We start from the raw sequence: 13,298 nt of genomic DNA, 5'->3' as shown, positions 1-13,298 counted from the left end.
GTATAACGTTTTGATCATTTATGGTCTTGACTTTTTTTGTTGCTGTTGTTGTTAAACAGGAATGTTATATATGATACAAATGTTTGTGACCATCTCTCATGAGCAGCAGTTTAAAGGACTCAAAGAATTCAATGTAGAGAACAAAAGGCCAAGGAAGAGAACATGAAAGGAGTCTTCCAGTCTTTGAAGAGTGGTGTTCAAAAAAGAACACTTTGCCTGGGCTATGGAAAAGGACAGAGTTCAAACTATTATGTTGAAGACAAAATAAAGTACATCTCAACCAGTCTCTAAAGTGATACATCTTTTCCCTGCAAAGGGCTGTAACCAGTGCACACAAACATTGGATTTTATAATTAAGAAGGAAATGGCTGGGTTCTAGTTTTTCTTAAGCTCTATAAAGCAATGCGTTCATGCTCACGAGTGGGGGAAGCATTTGAATGCGTCACTGGGATAATTTATAATGACACACTTCCTAGATGTGAGATCACTACAGATTCTATTACAGTTTTCTTACTGATACATTCCTTCTAGACCACATTCCAGGAGAAAAGTGGGCTTCTATGTCTACAGTCTTAAGTCAGTACTTTTGAATACTTTTTCTTGTACTTATGCTTCTTAACAGTAAGGAGGAGTACAAGAGGAGACTTCTGGTTCAGAGAGTAACTGGAAACATATGGGAAGTCTTGGGCAGGATCCAAGCAAGTCGTACTGACCACCTCATCATCTACTCATTCATTCCCCTGTGCAGCTGTTTAGCTATGTACTCAGTGCTCTTCTATATGTGAAGAAACGGAGGGAAAGTGAACATTTCCTGTTCTTAAAGGATTTACATGCATGCTGTGGCATAGATAAATAAATCTATACTTACAGTTCATTTTTTCTTAGTTGTGAGACAGGCATAAACGGAATACTGTAAGAGTTGAGATGGGAACATTCAAAACAAAGCTAGGCACAGAAGGAGAGTTAGGAAGAATTTTGCAAGTGAAGTCATGCAGTAACTTTCACGGGCTAAGAGTATTCTAATGTACAAAGGTCATATTTTGGCCTTGTTTTGATATGGTTTGTTGCTATAGCAAAAATACCAAGGCCAGATACTTATAAAGAAAATAGATTTATCTAGCTCACTATTCATGGTTCTGTATGTCTAGGTGGCAGGGCGTTCGCTCCCGTGAGAGCCTCTGTATTGCGTCGCCTCATGGCATATAGCATAATGGTGAGTATGTGCGTGAGGAAACAAAAGCAGGAAGCCAAGGACTCTGTCTCTCCTATACCTGAATTTCCATAACAATTGTGTGTGCACACATGTGTGAATATGAAATGCATGCTCATGTGGGTAATGTATAAGTGCTTATACGTATGTTTGTGCATGGAGAGGCAGAAGTCAGCCGATGTCTGGGGTCTTCCTCAGTTTCTCTCCACATTGTTTTTGAGCTAAGGTGGGCCCAGAGTTCACTCCTTTAGATGAGTTAGTTGGCCAAAGAGTCTAGGGATCCTTCTCTTTCCTTTCATCCCGTAGCACTCAGATAACAGGTTTATACTGCTTTGTCTGGCCTGTTTTAGCACTGTTCTTGGGGAGTCAAACTTCAGTCCTCATGTGAATGGCTACTTCATTGACGGAACCATCGCCCCATGAGAACATAATCACTTTTGAGAACAGTGGTCTGTCCCAATGACTCACCTTTAATCCTCCATCACACTGATCTCTGAAAGATACAATCACATTGCTACACGTGAGGCCAGGATTCTAGTACACAAATCCTTATGGAACAAGCTATGCCCAAAGGACAACTTACAGTAGGTTTGAGATAGCCTGGTGTGTGCTAAGTGCTGCAAATAATATGATTGATTGAAGGGAAAGGGTACATGTAGAGGACTGAGACTGGAGAGGGAGGCAAGAGCAGAACACAAAGGTCTTACAGAGTAGGACTATGAACAGCTTTTCACAGAGCTTGCTCTACATTTGCAGTTAGGGTTGACTTCTCTCTCTCTCTCTCTCTCTCTCTCTCTCTCTCTCTCTGTGTGTGTGTGTGTGTGTGTGTGTCTGTGTGTGTGTGTGTGTGTGTGTGTGTGTGTGGGTGTGGGTGTAGGAACCTGAAATCAGTTCTGGATTCGTCACTATCATCCAGGTGAATGATATCAATGGTTGAGCAAGTATGATTAATTAATCCGCTTACTTATGGGCATAAAAGTATTTTGGGTTTAGAAACCATTTGTATTTCAATGGATTCCATGATCCTGGAATGTGTAGAGTGATGGCTGGTGCTAAGGTGGAGGCATCAATGGCATCGGGTAAACCAGACAGCAAGGGCAGGGTACCAACCCTCCTCTATTTATGGAGACGGACATTCTTGCTCTGAAAGGCATTGTGGGTGTTGGTTGTGTCCTCCAGTGCTTATGGAGATCATTTAAAGACCCAGTACTAAAAGACCTCTCCTTGGGAAAGAGCTTGGTTGCTAGGAAACCAATGGCCACTGAAAACCACACCTACAGGGCAGCTCCAGATGAGGCCCTTTCTCTTTAGAAAGGAATTTCTAATTCCTCCCTTGAGCTGTCACTGCCTACATATTTAATTTCCTTTTGGGGGGTGGGTGCAGCAGCCATCTGGCCCGCTAACAAAAGGTTTCTAACTGATTATGCAAAGTGTTCAGAGTTAAAACTTGGCCAGATGTGAGTCTTTGTTTTTTTCACCCTTCCTTTAAAATAAGAAAACTGAACAGTGAGCAGGTTTTTTTTCCTTTTCTTTTTTCACTTTTTTCTTCTTTCTTTCCCTTTCCCCTTCCCTCTCTTCTCTTTTCTCTCTTCTCTCTGTTCTCTTCTCTTCTTCCTCTCTCTCTCTCTCTCTCTCTCTCTCTCTCTCCTCTCTAGCAAAGATTTCATCATGATCATGTGTTTTAGGGAATACTTTTGAATAAGTTTTACTGAACATGCAGAACTTCAGGCAAAGAACTTAGGTTGACATGGAGGGAGATAAGGGGAAAGAATAAGAAGAAATTTTCTATTAACACTTTGTGATCAGTTTGGGAAAAGGACTAGAGATAGACAATGTAGGAAATAGGGAACAGTAAAGCTAATCTTTGTGTCATGAGCCAGCAACTGGCCCAACAGCACACTGCCTGATCTTTGGAGTATCTTCAAAACAGACTAGTAAGAGATATCAGTATTGAATCAGAATTCACAATATGGATTCCTCCTGCACACCCATCATGTGTGTCCATCAAAGCAAATAGTCATAGCCACTCAACCAAGCCTAGGAACAGGAATCCATGATGAAGGAAGAAGCTTGGGATTTCCTTCTAACCCTGGAACAGCTTCCTTTCCTGTGTGTATGTCAGGGCTGGAAGAGGGCATTTTACAGTTCCCTTAGAAGTAAGAGATGTCACCAGAAATTCTAGCAATGCTTCACCTAGCAGAAGTGTGTGCATACTGATGACCGCCCTCCTCTGCTCATTTTCACAGAAGACCTCAGGCTCCTGAACAGATGTGCCAAAAGAACACATATAGTAGCTGCCCTCAAAGAATGCCTTTGAGGGAAAAATGAGCATGCCTGTCTAAGCTAAAAGAAGTTCTGTTCTGGGCTAGTCAATAAGACCAAGAGAAAGAAAAAAGAAGAAGGAAAGAAAGAATAGGAGGAAGGGTGGAGAGGGGAAGAGATAAGGCATAGCAGTTCTACAAATAAATTATAGAAAAAAATAAAGAAAAGATTAAAGCTACAGACAGGAAGTCCAGTCTAGAAGAACAGGAAGCAACACAAGAGCAGAATCAACACCCCACAAGAGTTTAGAGGTGTTCCACAGCCCAGTAAGTGAGAATTCAACACACAGAAAATAAGTGTTCAAGGATGACAGAATAAAGAAATAGATTAGCACCCTAAAGAGTATAACATCCTGGGCTGGGAGAAGGGAATGTAGGATAAAAATATTTTCATTACATATCTAAAAAAAAAAAACAAAACCAAAGTTCAATAAGTAAAAAGAGGAATAAACATTACTGAAAAACCAGTTGCTTAAGAGATAGAGAGGCTTGGAAGAGTGCAATGAGCACAGGCTGCAAAGAGCAAAGCATGTAATGAGCACAGGGAAGGAAGGCAGAGAAAGGTTATCTGTCACTCAGTTCCTCTGATAAACATTAGGGACTGCACCTGCCGGCCAAAATCCTCATACAGGTTACAAACAAGCAGTAAGCAGCCCGAGAGGTGAAAGATTGGGGGGCATAAGTACCAAGAGAAGCATAAACGAGGTCAAGGGCTAAGAAATGTAGTGGTAGTAGTGGTAAAGATGCTGCTGTCTTGTTCTGTTTGCTCATGGATGGCTACGAAGGATAATCACCATGAAAGTGAGACTGGAAGAAAGTGGATGAGCCCACCCTTAGGATATTTAGGGGAATGAAGTTCCAGAAGGGGTCACAAATACAGTGACCCTGAGGAAGAGTGGAGGCTTCGGGAACGTAGTGTGACTAGCAGAGTCAGCAGTGGGGATGGTGCTCAAAGCTGAGGGCAGAAAAGTCACATAAGCCATTGGAGAGGTGATCTAAAACTTTGAGCATAGGAACATGCGGATCATCATGGCATCTCACTGTGGCTGATTTGTTGAGGTTAGACTACTGGGAAGATGAGCAGGGATGTGGTTCTAAGGTTCTTGGAATAACGGAAGCAAGAAACAGGGGTGAGTTACAGCAGAGAGAGGTAGCGCTTGGATGCCTTCTCCATGGTGAAATGTAGTTGGCATAATATGGGTCTTTTAAGGATGACTAGGTCATGAGGAGTCCACCATGATGAATGAATTAATCTCATGAGAGTGGGTTAGTCATCACAAGACAGGGTTGTTATAAACTTGGCCTCTTTAGCATGAGCTGTCTCCACCCCACCTCTCTTGTTTTCCCTCCCCCTGCGATAGTCTCCACCATGTGAGTTTGAGTGTGTGGCTCTCAGATGCTGACACTCTGCATTTGGACCTCCCTGCCTCTACCACCTAAACTAAAATGAGATAAATGTGCTTCCTACCAGCTCATAGTTTGAATGTTTGATGCCCTGTTTGTGGTGTTATTGCAAAGACTGTAAACCCCTGCTGTGAAGGCTGTGAACCCCTTAGGAGACTGGGTCTGACTGGGGAAAGAAGCTCAGTAGGGGTGGATTTTTGAAGGTTGTAGAGAGGCTCCTGGTTCTGGTCCATAGTCCTTGCTTGCTGTTCCTCCATGATGGGAACAATTCCTTCCAGTATGGACTGAGCCCCTCTTACCCATCTGCACAAGGATAGATGGCAACCATCCAAAGCTGGGAACCCAAATAAAACTTAATTCTTTTAAATTGAGTCTACCAGATATTAGATCATGATGACACAGGAGTAATTAATACAGCCTCTGGTATTTATAAAATGCCAAGTCTACGGAATTCTGTTTTTGCAACAGAAAATGAACAAAACGTGGAAATTGGTATGAAGTGGAGAAAGTCTGGGTATTTTGAAGGATATGATAATAGGATCTGCAGAATGATGCAAGGTGGAGTTATAAAACTGAGAGAAGCCAACCGTAACTAACTGTACGCTTTGGTCTGAATATCCAGAAGGAATGTATTCCCATTTATGAGACTGGGAAGAATGAGTAGAAACAAGTTTGTGACGGGATCCAGAGTCTGTCTTTAACTTCAGTTACATGCAAGGAGATGGTTGGAAGCACAGTTCGCTTTCAAAGAGATGTCAGACTGAAGAGATAAATTGGGGGCTTATCAATCAATGTAAATTGAAGTCCACGAAGGAGAGAACTCAATAAATAGAACTTAAAGTTTATTCAAAAATACAGCAAAAAAAAGTCTGTGGCTCTGTAGGTTGGGGTAATGTACTGTGCTTCAAAGCAATTTGATGCAGACCATCTAATCAGAGAGAGCCTGTGTTAAAACACCCTTGTTCAGTTTCCAGGCTTGCAGAAAGAAGATTGAGCTTGTCTGGCATCCAGGAAGGATTAAGTCACAGAGGCAGGGGACAAGAAGCCTGACCACAGCGGCAGTCAATAGGTGGAGGTAAGAGGCCACCGACAGTACTTTCTGGAATGAATCACATATGGAACTGGAGAGACTGCTCGGTGGCTAAGCGCTTGCTGCTCTTGCAGAGGACTCTGTTTTAGTTCCCAGCACCCACATCAGGCTGCTCCCACTGCCTGTTACTCCAGTTTCAAGAGACTGGATGCTCTCCACCCACCTCTGAGGAAATCAGGCCTGCCTCCAGAGCACACATGTACTTGTAGCTGCTCACACCACTCAATGAATAATAATAAATCTTAAAAAAGAACATCAGATGTAAACCAAGATGCTGTTCGGAAACAGGGTAACAAGACAGATAGTCTCATATAACTCACCAAACTTGGGAAATAGTTACCTACTTTAGGGGAAAAATACTTGAAAATGAAATCAGGTCACTTACAAGAGGAGTCAAAGCACACAGCACAGAGATGATGGACGTGGTGAAAGGGAAGGCTGGATCCCTTTGAGTACAGATCTAGTCCAAACAGCCGTGAGTTATTCTTATAGAGCCGAATGCAAATACAAGTCCTTATAGCCTAAAAATGGCGGACACTGTAACAAAAGCCAGGAGATGGAGGGAGGCTTAGTGGGAGGAAGCGTGAGAATACTAAAGGGTTCTTGTTCAAGGGAGTCAGCCAATACTGTGCAAAAATCAAACCTGTAGATTAGAGACACCTAATGCCACTAGTGACAATCTTGTTTATTCCTAACATTGACAGACTTAAAAACATCAGTTACACTAAAGAAATTATGTCATTTCATTTTCATTTCTTCATTTGGATAAAAATTAAGACTAAACACTTTTGATGAAACAATGCTTATAAATCGTTCTAATTTTAGAAAATCTATCAACCTATTATCTGAATTTACACATAGAAAACCATGTGGAGCTGTTCTCATTCGTTCAGGCTGGGTAGAAGTTATTCTTCTCTGGCTGTGATAAGATACCATGACCAAAAACAACTACTAAGAGGAAGAGTTCATTTGGATTTAAGATTTCTGAAGGATAAATGTTCACCCTTACAGGGAGGCGTGGCAGCAGGAGCCAGGGTAGGAATCTGAGAGATCACATTCTCAACCACAGAAAAATGAAATTGAGAGAGTCAGAACCGGAAGTGAGATGACTGGGAACACTCAAAGCCCCATACACTGCTTCCACAGTGGTCTGTTCCTCCAGCACTACCTCACAGCCTTCCCAAACAGCCCCACCAACAGGATTGAGTGCTCAAATATGGGAACCTATAAACGGCATTTCTCATTCAAACAACCAACAGGATAGAATCATTCGAGATTTAAAGATGATATAACAAGTTGTAGGGTTTTTTTTTTTGTACTTTTCTACTTGTTTGAGTTTGCAAGAACATTTTGTTTTAGTTTTTTTGTTTTGTTTTATATCTATGAGTAGCTCCCAGAAGGAATAAGAAAGAGCACTGTTGTGGAATCATACCATAGGAAAAGTCTTAGAAGAAGAACTCCAAATAGACAAGGAACCAACAAGGAAAATGTAGATGGGCTCAAGGGGAGGGAAAATACAGGCGCCATAAACAGGAAAGGCCTGTAAAACCTTCCTTGTACTCAGTACTAGGTATATGCCACATTACTCTGGCAAAAATAAAGACAATTAATTACAGACAAATTCAGCAGACTTGGTGCATTCAAAGACTGGCCCAGGACCAGTTTCTGAGATAACTTGTACCTGTCTCATCTGTACCAGATCCTTTGGAGAACTCTTGTCCAACACATTTATTTAAGGTAGATGGCTGTTTTGTTTCTCCTGGGACCTTGTCTGTATTGGTCTGGCTGCTGGAGATGCTGAAGACTGAGTAACTAAGGTTAGTCATGTGAGAACTTTGCCGATGTGGCTGACTCCCACTGAAAGCCCCAGATACCATGGCTCTTGGGAGCTTCTCTGGATGGTATGCATTGTCCTTGCCAGGCAGATATCATTTCTAGAGTGATGGATGGTCTGTATGTGAGAGAGGGGAATCTGGAATTCTGCTCTTGTCTTACCTGGAGGAGTGGGTATCCCAGGGCATCTTTCTCCAGGATGATTTTATATGTCTCCTTTTGCTGTAACAGGCCATCACCAAAGCATAACAACTCTTCTGATTTCAGAGTTCTTCTGACTTGTAGTTGGTCTCAGGGACCTTGACCATGACCCAGATTTTATAGACAAAGCTGAAGTTCAGAGAACTTATGTGATCTGTGTAGTAATAGGGGTGGCGGGGCTGCGTCCCCAACACCCCAGCCACCTGCCTGGCTAGCTTATGCCCCGAAATAATTACATGGACACTGTATTCTTTTAAACACTGCTTGGCCCATTCTCTTCTAGGCTAATTCTCACATATTAATTTAGCCCATTTCTAATCATCTGTGTGTAGCACCCTAAGGTGCGCTTACCGGGAAGATTCTAGCCTATGTCCATCCTGGGTCGGAGCTTCATGGCATGTGTCTGCCTGGGAGCAGGGCATGGCGTCTCTCTGAGGCGTCTGCTCCCGAGAGGAGAGCTGTGGAGTCTGAGACTCACTTCCTCTTCCTCCCAGCGTTCTGTTCTGTTTACTCCTCCCACCTATCCTCTAACCAATAAAATGGGCCAAGGCAGTTCCTTTATTAGCCAATGACCTTCCTCCATCATAATCATACAGTCAGTAAACGTGTCCGGGTTTACACAAGATTTTTCTCACTCTGAAACCTAACTTTCCCCTCTGAAACAGATGTTTTGAACTATTTTTCTTTTGAGCTGCATACTATTTTGGGTTGTGTGCACAAGAAAACGTCGAGTATGCAAATTAGCAACTAGAACGGTACTTTCTGCTTGTAGAGGTTGTGGGTGGAAGGTTTTGGGACATTTCATTTGTTCCCACTCCTAACAGCCATTAAAGTGCCATGCACTATCTCTGGGAACACTTGTGCCTTTGCACTGCCCTCCCCCATCAGCCTCCTTGAATCTGCCCAACTCCCCCATAGTTATCTAGGTCGGTGTGCATCATGTGTAGGGTGCCTGGCCATTCTGAAATGCCTAGGACTATCCAACTTCTATCTCTATGGGTCCACTCTGCCAGAAAACCTCCAGTTCCACGCACACCAGGATGGCTGTCTATTCCGCTTCCATCTTCAGTAGCAGTGCTCCTCAAACTTGAAGCTTTGTCACCTGGGACCTCTATTACAATGCAGACTAGTTGGTTTAGTGGCTCTGGGACTGAATCCAGAGGCTTCTGTAGAACAGACTAGCAGTATTCCCCTGAAGTGCATTCTTTGTCCAAGGGGTTTTGCCTTTTTGTCAAGCTTGGGAGTTACTCTGCTCGAGTCAGGACTGCGGTGAGTGTGGCAAGTGTGTCAAGCTTGCTTACTTTCTCAGCGTTTATTGTGCTGGATTTTAGTTCACTTTGCTGATTTTCTCCACTTGCCTCTGATATCCTCAAGGGAAGCAATAGTGTCCTCAGCTTGTGTGTTCCCATTATTAACAGAATGGTAAGCAAAAATGAGGTACTAGAAAGGCCCTCAAGATGTATAGAGAAGGGAGTAAAATTCCTTAAGGGGGTGCAGGGCTTGGGTCTCAGAACTAAGCTAGGAAAAGGACAATTCATGTAAATAAACTCCTTTGCGTGAGGGTAGAGGCAGGAAGCTCGAGGTAGGTACTCTTGAGTCCAGCCTGATGTCTATCTTAAGCCCTGAAAGACATTCCTGGCACATGTGATCAGGGTCCAGGGAAAGGAAGACAGGAGTATGTTGCATAGAATAGTTTGGAGAAATGGTTGCTGGGCAATGCCCTTGAACTATGCTGTCAAGGTGGCTGGAATGCAGACTGTTTCCTTGGGAAAGCGATACTTACAACCTGAAATGCTGCCTGCCTTGTGTTGACAACCTGGAGCCCAGGTAGTTATGAAGCTATGATTCCAAACTTGACCACTAGTAAGTCCAATATGGACTAGTGCTTTTTCTCAGGGGGTATCCTCAAAGGCCCAGTTAAGACTCCCTGTTCAACAGAGATGGAAGAGAGTGAGACGTTGGGTTGACCTGCCCATTATCATGCACACAATAAGCAGGCAGAGCAGGACACAAGCTGTCTCCCCGCTTTCTAAATTTAGACTTCTGTCAATGGAAATACCTCTATCTAGAATGGAAAACCATCCTCTGCCAGCCAGGGAGAGTACAGTTTTGTATCCATTGTGCTATGTTTAGGGTATGTGGGAGAGAACATTATTTCCCTCACAAGCGGTCAGAGTAGCAAACATTGACCACAAGATTCTAAGGAATGGCTGCTTGTCAATGACCTCTGAATTGAGCTGCTTGAATCTGAGCTAAGCATTGTGCAGAGTCTGCTGGACTGTGGCCTGCCATAATGTGCCATTGGCTCAAGAGATAAAGGGGAAAGAAAAGTTACTCCTGATCTTGCGATTCCCTTTATATGGAGGATTTTGACTACAACTTGATGTTAATTAAATTGTTTTTAGTGCCTAATGTATTATATGTAATGTTTGCTTTCTAATGACCAACAGATGGTTTTTCGGTGCTAATGAAGGGTGTATAATGACTCCCAGACTCCTAGTACAAGCTGTACAAGTCAACATGCTGTCAACTAAATGGATTCTTTGGGTAGAGTTAGCACTCCCTAAGGTTGGTCACCAAGCCAAGACTCTGACTGCAATGGGTCACGGGACTTACCACCTTTGTGGTACCTCACTGCTAGGTTCTTGCAGTGGAGGCCTGCTTAGATAAGATTGGCTTTGAACTGTAATGTACAGAATACACTAGGTGGGGCTTGCTGGATGGCTTCATCCAAAGGTGTCATGCTTGGAGTGGATCTTTTCTCTCTTTGAGGAGTGTCAAAGTCCTCTTTTATTGTTTGAGAAACAGATTTCTGGGGTTTTTTTTGTTTGTTTGTTTGTTTTTTTATGAGAGTCCTATATAGTCAGAAAAACAAGAAAAAAGTAAAAGGTAAAAGAAAGAAGGAAATGAAACAGTAAAGAGTAGAAAAACAGAATCTTTAAAAGTATTATCCACAGGTTAAGGATACATAGATCACTGAGCCTAAATCTGGTCTGGAATAGTGTTTGCTCATAAGCCATTTGCCAATTTGCTTTTGTCTAGAATTAAGTCCTCTTTTGAATCATTTTGGAATTTTTCCTTTGACCCTCCATGTTGGGGTGGCATAAATTTTTCTTAGCAGAAAAGCATTTCTAATGTCAAAGTAATTTTAACCTAAAAAATTTTATGTATGTCTGTGTGTGGATATATGCATGTGACTACAGTGCTCACAGAGGCCAGAAGAGGGCATCAGATCTACCTAGAGATAGAGTAAAGCTGGAGTTACTGACATAGCAAGCTGCCTAATATGGGTGTGCTGGAAACTCAGCTTGGGTCCTTTGGAAGAGCAATATGTAATCTTAACGGTGAGCTAGCTCTACAGCTCTCTAACTTGTTTTATATATCTTATTAGGGTTTAATAAAGATACAGTGATTGTTTGATTTAAGTAGCAAGAAGAACTGGAAGAAGGCTCATTGTTGCATAGTACTCAGAGATATGTAAAAATGTGGTTTTCAGGGAAGCTAGTTTTAGATGAAGTGACTGTGACTCTATGCTCTTTGTCCTGTATTCTTGAATGGGTCTGTAGTAATATGAGCAGCGGCTACTTTCCCGGCACCCGGCCGCCCGCATGGCTATTGTAATATTGTAATATCTGTTGTAATCAGAGCGGCGGGGCTGCATCCCTGGCAGCCGGCCGCTCGCACGGCTAGCTTTACCCGAAATAATTACACACAAACTGTATTCTTGAATGGGTCTGTAGTAATATGAGCAGCGGGCTACTTTCCCGGCACCCAGCCGCCCGCATGGCTAAGAGCGGCGGGTCAGGCTGCATCCCGCCACCCGGCTAGCTTTACCCGAAATAATTACACACAAACTGTATTCTTTTAAACACCGCTTGGCCCATTTCTATCTAGCCTCTTCTAGGCTAGCTCTCGCACCTGGACTAGCCCATTTCTAATAATCTGCTGTAGCCCACGAGCTGGCTTACCAGGAATGATCTTGACCTGCGTCTGCCTGGAGTGGGAGAATCATGGCGACTCCCTGACTCAGCTTCTTTCTCCCAGCATTCTGTTCTGTTTATTCCACCCACCTAAGGGTGGGCCTATCAAATGGGTCTAGCAGTTTCTTTATTGCTTAACCAATGAAATCAACAGATTGATATATGACACTCCCCCATCACTTCCCCTTTTTCTGTTTAAACAAAAAAGGAAGGCTTTAACTTTAACATAGCAAAATTACATAGAGCAAAACAGTTATCAAGCAAGAATTACAGTTACAATATTTATATCTATTTTATCTTTTATCATAACTAAGGAAAACTATAACTATCTATTCATTCTTCAACTCCATCAAAGACTCCAGAAGGATATAATACTACCTAAGTAAACAAGAAGTAAGTAGCTTCTAAAATTCTAGAAATGACAGAGACATCTCGCTGCCTGTACAGCCACCCAAAGTTCCTCTGTACCGTTGGGGCATCTATCTTCAGCCTTCAGGCCCATAGTATCCAGCAGACATTTTCAATCAAGCAGGAAATTCCAAAGACAGTTCAGTCACGTTCTGCTGTGTCCTGCAGAATGTCTCGCAGACTCTTTCATGAGTTAGGAACCCTGAAAGACTGTCTCACCTTTAGGCAAGTTCAGCAGTCCTCTCTCTGAGGGTTCTCTGTGTCCATTTTATGCAACAGTCCAGGCAAGAGCAGTTTCTTGCCCAAATGGCTATCAAACTCCATAAGGATCCTCTTCGATGCCCATCTTCCTCTCGAAGTAGATTGGTGTCGCCAGGAGCAGACATGTCTCATTGTCATGAAAAGTCCTAAGTTATTAAAATATTTTAAATGCCATATTCTGTAGCCTTTGAGAGATATGAAGAATGCCTATCTGAAATATACCTCTATATATCTAGAAAATCTAAGTAATATGACTACAAACTTGACTATTATTTATGATTATCCATTAACAACCTATATTTCTTAATTATACAGTACATATTTAAATGAACTACACAATCACAATACCTTAATCAAAATCAAGAAATACATATACATATAACAAAATTGACCTTAAAATCCATACCAATGCAAATTATTCATACCTATATCATTTCCCCCTTTAAATGTAAAAGAACATTTATAAACAATATTTTGGGAACATGGGCGCAGTTTTTTCTTTCCAAACTGCTTCCTGCTGAATGGGGGCATCATTAATTAGGTCTTTCATGGTATAACCTGTGTGCCAGGGTCATCTCAGTTGGCAGTTG

Source organism: Microtus oregoni, unplaced genomic scaffold, assembly GCF_018167655.1.
Source record: "Microtus oregoni isolate MIOR12 unplaced genomic scaffold, Mior012 000049F_ref0000343, whole genome shotgun sequence".
Taxonomy (NCBI): Eukaryota; Metazoa; Chordata; class Mammalia; order Rodentia; family Cricetidae; genus Microtus; species Microtus oregoni.
The sequence above is the reverse complement of the archived record's forward strand: the minus strand, read 5'-3'. Positions refer to the sequence as shown.